Raw genomic sequence first — 12,898 nt, 5'->3', positions numbered from 1 at the left:
TCCCTTTGGTCGTCTTACAAATGTTCTCCCATCACTGCCTCTTAAATTGTATTTGGATTCGTCGGAAAAGAGGACAGTTCCATTTCTGTATCGACCAGTTTAAATGATCCCTGGCAAATTGTAGACGAGCAGAATGGTTCTTTTTAGAAATGAGTGGTTTTTTCACAGGACGATAGCAACCAAGACCAGCCTCATTTGCCCTGCGACTAACTGCTTGGGTACTTATTTCTAATTTTAGGCTATTAACAACCTCTCGAGGAGTTATTTTTGGGAATTTCTTGAACTCTCTCTCTATTAAATTATCTTGTCTAGGAGTAGTCTTACGAGGTCTTCCACCTAAATGTTGAGTTTTTACCGAACCGGTGTCACTAAATGTATTTATAATTTTTGAAACTGCTGATTTATTTATTGAATATTTGTCACAGATACTTTTTTGTTTTAAACCAGCTTTAAAATCGTTAATTATTTTATTTTTTAAGTCTTCACAAATCATAACTTTAGCCATTTTCGTTAACTTTGAAAAAAAGCAATTATGCGAAAAACAGAAAAAGAAATTGTGAAAAATTACCAGAATTTAAAAATTAAATAAAATAAAATAACTGTAAACAGGATGCTTTTTACATCATTCTTTTAAATATTATTTTCGTTTTACACTTCTTTCTTGCAGAAGTTTAAAAGTTTCCAAAGTTTTGTCAGTAGCGAAATAGTGAGTATTTTTAATTTAGTTCCCTTTTTTCAGAATATAATTAATTATGTTGTTTGTTTTTCAGTTAATTTATATAAATAAAACTATACAAGTAAAATACTAAAAAAAAAATTTTATTTTAAAAAAATATTTCAAATTTTGGGCTACATATGGAATATTTGGAAAAGTTTCCATTGTTTTGTCAACCACTGTATGTACAGTGTTGTGGGATTTACAACCAATATTCGATAACTGGTTGTGGGTGAAAAGCGATAAAGAAATTATAGTTAGAATTATGCACATTTATGCACGGTTCAGCAAAAAAGCGTTTTTCTAAAAACTTATAATAAATTCAAGGATATGAAATCTACAAAGGATAACAGAATGATGCATTTCAGTTCAATATGGTGAATTTTTCGAAAACCAGAAAATTTATTTACCAATTCAAAGTCTTGCGGATATTTTCTATGAAAAGGAAATCAAATAATTGTGGTGGTGTGCCTAAAACTGAGTGCATAAAAGCTCAAGCTCAAACGGATATGACTAGTTAATGTTAGAAGGGTGTTGAAATTTAATGCTAAAATAATATTTTCACATCATATGGTCAGTAAAAATTAAATTAAATAAAATTAAATAATTAAATCATATTCAAATATCCATTTATTTTGGTAAGTATACGAATTCCAACACAACTGTAAATAATCTATCTTCTTCTTCTATATAAATAAAAATCAAATGTCGTTTGTTGGTAATTGCATCAGTTGACAACGGCCGGACCGATTTAGACAATTTTCAAATTGGCCAATAAGCGTTTAATCAAGAAAAGGAACTCGATCTATGCTCACTCATATTTCTGACAAAAAATCAATTTTTTTATATAAAAACTCTATCTAAAATCGTTAGTAATCACTCATATTTCTGAACAAAAATCGATTTTTATATAAAAACTCAAAATATCTAAATTCGCTAATAACTTGGCCAATAAGCGTTTAATCAAGAAAAAGAGCTCGATCTGTGATCACTCATATATCAGAATATGAATATGAATAAAAATGATCATTCAACAATACGTTTTATTTTCTTTTTAACTATTTTTACCCATTTTTTTTAATATGGACAGGACAACGTCTGTCGGGACAGCTAGTATTTCAATAAAATCCATTTCAAAACAAGTAAGAGAGCTATATTCGGCTGTGTCGAATCTTATATACCCTTCACCAAATTATACTGTAAAGTATATCATCTCGTATGGTCACTCTAAACTTTATATTGTTCTCCTCTTACATTCTTTGTTATTTTAACGCAACCGTTATTATATTATAGCACAAAGCTTAAGATTATATTCAAATAAATAAGAAGTGAAGTTGTTATTTGGAGTTTAAAGAAACCACACGTGTTTTAATATGTAATACATTACATATACTTAAAAATATTTTTTTAAATATTTTTATTCAAACAAAATTAATTTTTTTTTTTAAATTGTTTTTAAAAAAAGTTTTTTCCAATTTTTTTTTTAATTTTTTAAAATTTTTTTAATTTAAAAAAAAAATTCAAGAAAGAATTTGTGACAACAAAAAATGTTTGATGAAAAAAAATTCGGGTTAAAAAATATTTTTCCCGATTTTGACCCATTGTTAGTCCAACTTACTGTATATAGCCTTTTATACATACATCGTTGCAATGGAAATATTTAAAATTTGAAATATCTATCATTAGATATCCATATTGTCTATATTAATGACTTAGTTATCCAGATATATGTAGATCAAAAATAGGAAATGAAAAATGTAGAAATTACAAACGGAATGACAAACTTATATGTATATTAGAGTGCTCCAAGATTGTATGGACGAAAAAATTTTTCTAAATACAGGTCGTCGTCCCCTCTAGAATGGTTCTATGTATTGTAGAAACTCGTTGTGTAAAATATTAGGATGATAGGATAACGCTAACTGGTGCCGCAACGACGCTGAAATTTTGAGATGCATTTACAAGGGGAAAAAATGCAATTTTTTTCAGTTTTTGTAAAAATTTTGGCATTAAATAATTACTTTTGCAATTTAATCGAAAAGAATCGAAATGTACACGTAATTGTCGTTCTAATAAGATATAAAAGACAAAAATTGGTTAAAAAATGTTAAAGTTATTAAAAAATCGCCAGACCACTAGAACAAGAAATGTAGAAACAAAATTAACATATTTTGATAAATATAATAAAAGTACATGATTCAGTTTATTTTATTCTGAAAAACATTAAATTTAGCACCATTCATATTAACTGTGTTTTTCGTGATTTTAAAAGTTGATTTTAATTTTAACCCCAAGTGCTATTAAGGGTTAATTTTAATTTTTCTGCAGTTTTTGTAAATACTAGACTATGTGTTATATTTTTCTTAAGTGTCATCAAAATCGGCCGAAAAATAAATAACATTTTGCTAAGTTTCCATGAGAAATTCCAAATATTGAAAAAATTGACTTTTGACCTTCACGATTTAAGGGTTAACGTTTTCCGATTTTAGAAAAACTTTCAGACTATATTTAAAATTACCTGGAATATAATATTATGAATAGCTTTTGCTTAAAAATCATAACAATAAAGAAATTCGGCTCATTCGCCAAAATATGGTCAAAAAAATAGTTTTTCTCGAAAATCTCAAAATTTAAATCACAGGTACGGAAAAACTATAGGAGGTATTTTCATACTTTTTTCATATTTTTAATACCTATTATGTTCTCAATAAATCCCAATGTGATGGTCAAAAAATTTTGAAATTTGTTTAACAAAATTTTTAAAAATTTGAAATTGGAGTTTTGAAACTGCCTTTAAAAAAATAAAATTTTTTGTGTTAAACCTGCGAATAGGTTAACTGTATCCTACGAAGACAAAAACTCATATACAAGTAAATATGGATATATTTTAAGTAAAAATGTACTTTTATTTTAATATTTCTCAAAATATGTTAATTTTGTTTCTACATTTCTTGTTGCGGCCTGAGACACGTTAATGGCCTGGCGATTTTTTAATAACTTTAACATTTTTTAACCAATTTTTGTCTTTTATATCTTATTAGAACGACAATTACGTGTACATATCGATTCTTTTAAATTAAATTGCAAAAGTGATTACTTAATGCCAACATTTTTACAAAAACTGAAAAAATTGAATTTTTTCCCCTTGTAAATGCACCTCAAAACTTCAGCGTCGTTGCGGCACCAGTTAGCGTTATCATATCATCCTAATATTTTGCACAACGTGTTTCTACAATACATAGAACCATTCTAGAGGGGGGGACAGTCAAAATTCGTAATTTTATTTTTTGGAGCACTCTAATGTATATATCCTTCTCACGAAGGTGAAGGGTATAAAAAAATTGCGTAACTTTTTAGCATTTACGAATCGGTCGCCAAACTTGGACTTTTATAAATACATTTTTGGGATGTTACTGTATTCATTTTTAATTAGCTCCCAAAAGTATGCACTTCTTGTTTGAGTATAATTTAGAGCTTAACGTTAGATCAATATAAAAATAAAGTCAAAATGAAGAACAACCAGAAATAATCGGAAAAGTAATATTTAATTGTACATGTAGCATATTGTTAAAAAAAATTTAGTTTGCGAAGACAAAAACTTAGCAATTATTTAAATAGTCAAATAACAATTACTTAAATATTTAAACGTTTTTTATTATTATTTTATGTTCTTCTTTTAAGAGGTCCTTGAATATTTCGATGCTTAATTTTTAAAAGCTTATAATAAATACTCTGATAATATATTTAAAATTCTTTAACATTCATGTTTCATTTAGAAATTGGAAAATGAAAGAAATTGGCCTTAAATAAAACTTAAAATATTTTAAAATTAAATTCGAATTTTCATTTTTCAACATGCCAAATTTCAGCCTATTCAGGATACGAAAACTGGTTCAAAATTCAGTTACAAATTTGGACCTTAGCTTTTAAAAAAAAGCTAATAAATAAATTTTAACAAATTTTTATTATTTTTTTCAGAATAATGAAATAGAATGAATTTTAAATACCCTCCACCAATATATAATGAGACTTACAGAAACTACACTGGTGTACAGACTAGAATACTAATATTCAGTGTTTCTTATTCAATATGGGACAAAGTGTTTAAGTTAGTTAGTTTTATTTGCTATTAATATTTAATATATTTTTGTATGATTTGCGGATTATGTCAAATCAATAAATATTTGTTCGAGATTTATGAGTAGCGATTTTCAAAAGTGATCCCTATATGGGAACTATGACCATTTATGGACTGAATATAGCGCTCACGCTTGTTTTATTGTACTACGACAAGGGTAGCAAAGCTCACCGGGTTAAGCTAGTACAAATACATATAAAGATTAAAAACCATTTTTTTAAAAAAATAAATTTGGTAAAAAAAAATGTTGGCAAAAAAGAAAAAAATGGTAAAAATGTGTGTGAAAATAGATTGTATTTAGTATGTACACATCTGCTCAAAATAATAGATACACCAAAATTTATTTTTTAAAAACGAAAAAAAATAATGGTATATTGTAAAATTATAAAAAAAATTCAGTCGATTTTTATTTATAGTTAAAAGGAGAGTAAAAAACAAAAACAAAATATTTCATAATTAATAATAAATATTATAAAGTAAATTAAATTTCTTAAATTTCGAAAAATTTGGTGCTCATAATAATAGATACATTTTTAAAAATTCTTATTAAACAAAAGCTAATAAATTTTATCTTAAAAAAATTAGTTTATTATTAAAGTAAAGCTAGTATCCAGTATATCCACCTTTGTTTTGTAAAACTTTCTCCACTCTTCTGGGCATACTGGATATCAAGTTCTGACACTTCTCCAATGGAATCTCGTACCATATTTTTTGCGTTTTCTCCCATAAATCGTCTTTATTTTTGAAAACTTCCTTCGAAAGCCTTATCTTTAATTCACTCCACAAGTTTTCTATTGGGTTTAAATCAGGGGATTGACTGGGCCAGCTTAAAACAGGTACGTTATTCTCCAAGAACCAGTTTTTAACTAATCTTGAACTATGTTTGGGTCGTTGTCCTGCTGGAATGTCCATATTAATGGCATATTTTCCGATGCATATGGAAGCATTACGTTTTCCAATATGTCTCTATACCCACTAGCATTCATGGTATCTTCTATTCGGAATATCGGACCAACACCATTCCATGAAAAGCAACCCCAAACCATTATGTTTCCCCCGCCATGTTTTACCGTCTTTTTTGTAAATTTAACGTGGAATTCTTTTCCTTTTGGTCGGCGTACATTTCTTTGGCAGTCGTTTCCAAACAAATTTATTTTTGTTTCGTCGCTCCATAAAATATTTCTCCATTTTTTTTCGCCTTCACACCCGGACCATTGTAAGTGCTCTTTAGCAAATTCTAATCTTGTCTTGATATTTTTTTGGCGCATTAGTGGCACTTTTCTGGCAATTCTTCCCGGCAATTTAGCTTGTAAAAGACGACGACGAACTGTTTGTGGACTGATTTCGTTACATAGCTCCGCAGAAATAGCTTTCGATGATATGAAAGGGTCTTTTTTAACCATAAGGACGATCCGCCTATCTGTTTCTGGACTGGTTTTCTTTGGTCTACCGCGAGTTTCTCTTTTTTGTTTTTTAGATAAAGCATTTTGGACAAAATGTAAAGATCTTCCTATGCTCTTTGCTATTTCCCGTAATGATTTTCCTTGATTTCTCATCGTTTGAACAATTTTTTTCTCATCTTCGGTACAATGATGATTTCGTCCCATTTTCTTCAAAAGAGTCCTATTTTTTATAAAATTGTTGCTAAAATTTAAATTATACTTACTGTTTCACGTAAATAGGAACAAAAAATTGCACAAAAAAAAAATTGTATATAAACAAATTACAAATTACTGATGTGTATCTATTTTTATGAGCAAATAATTTTTTGTAATTCAAATAAATTCGTTTTTAAAAATCAACATGAAAGCAAATAGTTGCCAGATTTTTGACTGACATGACATTGCCAGATAGAAATTTTAATAATATGATGTGTTCTTAACGCTTGCGAGGAAATTTTCAATGTTACCGCCATTTAAATTTTTTCCAATTAGGTGTATCTATTATTTTGAGCAGATGTGTATATAAAATTAAATTTTAGTGAAAAACAGCTAATTAGCCGAATTAGTGCCGAATCTTATATACCCTTCACCAAATTATACTTCAAAATACAAATTTTAAATATTTTTATGTAAACAAAATTTATTTTTTTTTCCAAAGCGGTTTTTTTTAATTTATTGGAAAAAAAAAATTTCGAATTGTTATTTTAAATTATTTTTTTTGAATTTTAAAATTTTTTTTTTTTTGGTAATAAAAAAATTCTTGTTTAAAATATTTTTTCCCATTTTGACCCATTGTAGGTCCAACTTACTATGGTCTTATATACGTCGTTGCAAATGTCTTTGAAATATCTATCATTAGATATCCATATTGTCTATATTAATGACTTAGTAATCCAGATATAGATCAGAAATAGGTCAAAAATCGAGGTTGTCCTGGATTTTTCCTGATATCTCAGCCATTTGTGGACCGATTTTGCTGATTTTAAATAGGAAAATTCTCGAAAGCATGTCTGACCGAATTATTGAAGATTTGGGTCCCGAAAATATCTGGGGTCTTCAGAAAATTGATTTCAACAGACAGACGGACATGGCTTAAACATATGAAATACTACTAAGCGACGCCGATTAGCCGCTCAGAAATGCCGCTCATTGATTGCGTGGCCACTTCAGTAGTATTTCATAAGTTTTATTTTTTTAATTTTTTTGATATATGTATACAAATCGGCCCACCCTAACACTCATACTATACTTGCTTTTCATGAGTAATTTTCTGGAGTGCCAATTATGGACAGAACGCCATAAAACTAGATGTCATAATTTATTTTTGTATGAAAGTTATTCCTGTTGAATTTTATGGGAATACCACAATTTTTCAGAGATTTATGCACACTAGGGTCAATTATGGATTGAAGTTATTTGTGGAGGAATTTCTGTGGATATCTATTTAAATCAGCCATTTATATAGATATCCTATTCCAGGAGTACATTTGCATGGAAGCGACCAGTACGACAGTAGTCTTCCAGACGCTCGGATTCTAATAGATCAGTAACTTTAATGTTGGTGTTGGACTAATATTTTTGGGCGTTACAACATCAACTCTAACGCAATATATCCTCCCCACTATGGTGGTGTAGGGTATAAATAGGTCAAAAATCGAGGTAGTCGTAGTTTTTATTTAATAGTAACTGAAACAGGACTATAGCGTATATATTGATGTATCGATCATGTACATACATATGTAAGTTATTTGGGGCTTCGGAATGTTGATTTCAAAAGAGTGACGAACATGACTATATCGACTCCACTATCTACATTGTAGATTCTACAACATCAAGAATATTTACAGCAGTGGTACGCAAAAAGAGGCATTTAATTTGTGTGCTCTTTTGGGTAAAAAATAAAATATCCACAACACCAAAGTAAATTAATAAAGTAGAGTCTACTTCAAGGCGAATTTATACAAGGTGCTATCAGTTCTACAAATACAACAATTGGTCTTAACAAATGTCAAAAAACAAAAATGAAAAAATAAACAAATATGTATTAAAACTTAATGTAATGTAGATAATTGTATAGTGAGGGCTTTACTTATTTATGTAAAAAATAAATATTTTGTTAATACGATTAGAATATGTAGATATTTAAATATAAAAACAAGCTTTGACAACTGGTAAAACCAAAAAGCGAAAAAAAAAATTATCAGCTGTTTGACTGACTCCACCTTGTATAAATTCGCCTTGGTCTACTTAGTAGACTCATTAGAACAGCTGACTATTTTTTTTTACTTTGGTCCAGTGTTGCCACCAATAAAATTATAAACTACACATGCCTCATTCCTAAATTACACATACGAGAAAAAATTACACATGTAATTTTCGTGATTGCAATAGGAGAAATTGTCTAAAGGTGGTCATATTGTGAATATGTACAAGATTTTTAAAACGTACATGAAGACAAAAGGTTTGGACTATGGGATGTTTGGACCAAATACGATCACTTAGTGTCAATTATGGACAATTTTCACTTGCGCAGATTTTAATTTATCCAGGAATTGGATATATGAAATTATTAAAGCAAAGTCAGAAATCTCTTTTTATACCCTTCGCCATGAATGGCAGAGATATTAGGAAAAAACTGGGAAAACCTCGATTTTTGGCCTATTTTTTATCTATATCTGGATAACTGAGTCACTAATATAGACAATATGGATATCTAATAATAGATATTTCAAAGACATTGCAACGATGTATATAAGGCTATAGTAAGTTGGACCTACAATGGATCAAAATCGGGAAAAATATTTTTTAATACGATTTATTTTTCATCAAACAAATTTTTTTTGTCGCAAATTCTTTTTTGAAAAAAAATGGGAAAAACTTTTTTTAAAAAAATTAAAAAACTAATTTAAAAAAAAATATTTTTAAGTATAATTAGGTGATAAGATATAAGATTCGGCACAGCCGAATATAGCTCTCTTACTTATTTTTTAGTGAACTTTTCTAATTTAATGAATTCTTGAGATCAGTCAAATATGTCAATCCCAAATACGATTTTAACAAATAGATATTAACCAATGTTCATTCGAAGATTGTTCCATTTCTATTAAAAATTTAACAATATTTAAAAAAATAGCACACTGTTTGCCCTCGAATTTGAATTTTTTCCTAATTTATATTAAGCACCTAATTTTGTAAATCACGTCACCTAAGTGATATTTATATGGATAGCAAAAACAAAATTTAAAAAATTTTAAAAATTTGTTTTTGTTTTATATACAAAATTTTCAAATTATTTTTGAAACTGCTAGTGTATACTGAAACCAATAACACGGTTTTCAGAACATGGTGAAATGCGTTTTGAGTTTTTTAAACCATAAGCGATTTGAAAACGCTGCGTTTTCCAGAACATGGGTGAAAGTTAAATATTTTTTACTATTTGTTAAAAATTATAGCGAGAGAGAAAAATAGAAAAAAATAAATGAACACTTTACCGGTAAAATCTTGTAGGTAAAGAAATGTATAATTTTTGTAACGTTTATATTTTTAAAATATTGCGAACAACATAGCAATAATCTCCAAATTATTTATCGTATTTTTATGCAAACCTTAATGTTAATTTAGTTCAAACTTGATTCATATCTTCATACATACAATTAAATTATACTGAGTAACAAACGAGTAAAATATAATAAATATGAATACATTTAGCTAGATTTGTTATTTATCAACTAAAATAGAGGATATAGCTACTTTCCTTCATATAAACGTACATATTTATTTTCAGTCGGTTTTGAAATCTGAACAATACCAAAAATGATTGAAGACATACATTGACAATATACTTATTTTGGATATAATTGGAATTTAAAACATGAATTACACATTCATTCAATTACACATGGGCTACACATCCAAGTTGAAATTACACCAGGGAAAGGCAAAACATGGGCGCCGCGTTTTTCATTTACTCTTCTCTTACGTACGTGTGCACCAGTGTTGCCAGGGGTAGTTTGGAAAAAGTTACCATATTTCTTATAAAAAGTTAAATTTTTTCATAAAAAGTTACATTTACGAATTCTTCTTAAATAAATACTGTATTTATTAAGGTTTCATAAAATATAACAGAAATAATAATAATTTTGTTTCTATTCAACCGGATAATAAGATCAGAGGCCGAATTACCGCATTCAATATCGAATAAAACTGATCGTATTTTATAGTTGCTTGCGAAATATGTAATAGCTACCTTTCAGTTTGAAAATGTTTATTGAAATCGTTTAAAAATTCAACAGTATATCGATGTTTAAACAATCAATTCTCTGTGCCATTTGTAGGGGTTTCACAAATTTCTAAGCGAAAATATTCCTTTAAAGCTGTGTGTTGCACTAGAATTCAGCATAGACATGGTTTAAATGAGAGCTATATTGTTACTGTTGGACTTAAAATTGTATGGTGGTCTAATTGAAAAATCTTGAAATTTAGGTAACCTTTTGGAGCTTCGACCTAAATATCCAGCGATATTCATCAGCATGTCCTCAATTGAACTTTTCTAACTTCTAGGATGATTTCACATCTTTATTTATTTAGTTGCAGGGCTGAAAAGTTACGAAAATAAGGTCCAAAACAAGCAAATTATACCATGTTACGTAGAGGGTTGAAATGTTACGAAAAATGTAACAAATGTAACCAAACGGCATCACTGGTGTGCACACGCATTGTAGAGAAATAAACAACTTTTAATCAGTCTAGCCAAGGCGAATTCATACAAGGTGGTGGTAGTTCTACAAAAACAACAAATGGTCTTAACAAATGTCAAAAAAAAAAAATTAAACAAATATGTATTAAAACTAAATATAGTGTAGATAATTGAATAGTGAGGTCTTTACTTATTTATGCAAAATATAAATATTTTGTTAATTAGCTTTGAATATATAGAAGTTGAAGTACAAAAACAAGCTTTGACAGATGTTAGAACCAAACAAGCGAAAAAAGAGTAATCAGCTGATTGACTGACTCCACCTTGTATAAATTCGCCTTGAGTCTAGCTCAGGGAAAGGCAACCTATACTATTGCATTTTACGATTGTATTAGTTATACACTCTCTCCGCTCTCACCACGAATCGGTGTTGCCAGTAAACTTTCGTCTCTTTTCCCCAATTAAAAATGTAAAATCTCATATTGTTCATCATACATCTTCAAAAGTTGGGACATTTTTTTTTTCACTGGCAACGCTGATTCTTAAATTGTGCGATAAAAAAACGATACACAACCTGCTTGTTTGAGTTCTCAAGCTAGACTGATTAAAAGTTGTTTATTTCTCTACAATGCGTGTGCACACTTACGTAAGAGAAGAGTAAATGAAAAACGCGGCGCCCATGTTTTGCCTTTCCCTGACTCTAGCTTGAGAACTCAAACAAGCAGGTTGTGTAACCTTTTTTTATCGCACAATTTAAGAATCAGCGTTGCCAGTGAAAAAAAAAATGTCCCAACTTTTGAAGATGTATGATGAACAATATGAGATTTTACATTTTTAATTGGGGAAAAGAGACGAAAGTTTACTGGCAACACCGATTCGTGGTGAGAGCGGAGTATAGGTTGCCTTTCCCTGATCTAGTTGGACATGATCCTGAATTCAAATACATTATAAACGTATTAAGAACTTTTTTATGTCGATCATTAATTCGGGTATTAAATTAAGTTACTAATTCTTTAGTAAATTAATTATTCACTATTTCTTAATTATTTATAACAAATTGTATTATACATCAAGCTCTATCAACGTTGCCGAATCTTTGCTTAATAAAGTGGTCTTAGGGAATTACACAATAAAGGGAATCTGTCCAAAGTTTGATATCATTGTCATGATTGACGCATTTACAAATACACAAAAAGTTTATTACCGTGTTAGACAAAGATGTTAAACGATGTTCAAAATCATTTTTTGTTGCATGCTTTTCTTGCAACAAAACGTTAGTTTGCAATATTTGTGTTTATGATTCGATTTATTAAATATTTTGCAACACTTACGTACGCGGTTAATAACATCACTTATATATATATATATATATATATATATATATATATATATATATATATATATATATATATATATATTTAAGATCATGGCCTTCATCTATTTCAATGCAATCATTATAAATGTCATCCTCAATATCACTTTCGACAACCGTTTCAAAATCATATTCTCCATCACATTCAACTCCACGTTAATCTAAGTTAATATGTTGATTATTAATTGCTATTCTTCTAATATTTCGCCAGCTAAATAACAAATATTTTATTTCGTACCTTTTATTTTCATTGGTTCAAGACCTAAGTTAAAAATTTTGAAAGATTTATTTTTAGAATTGTAACTTCTTGGAGTAATATTTATATATTTATAGAAGGAGCTATCGGAACACTCATCTACAGTGATCGAAAGTCCCTTTGTCTTTAGTTATTTTTCGAATTTCAGAAACAATACAATTTTTGTGAGTCATTATTACTTATTTAAATTTGAAATTATGAAAAATTTTAATAAATTTAAATATATATGAACATTTATTCGTTTTATTCGATTATTCTACATAAAATTGTTCGAATTAT

This window comes from Calliphora vicina, chromosome 3 (genome assembly GCF_958450345.1).
Source record: "Calliphora vicina chromosome 3, idCalVici1.1, whole genome shotgun sequence".
Classification (NCBI taxonomy): Eukaryota; Metazoa; Arthropoda; class Insecta; order Diptera; family Calliphoridae; genus Calliphora; species Calliphora vicina.
The sequence above is the reverse complement of the archived record's forward strand: the minus strand, read 5'-3'. Positions refer to the sequence as shown.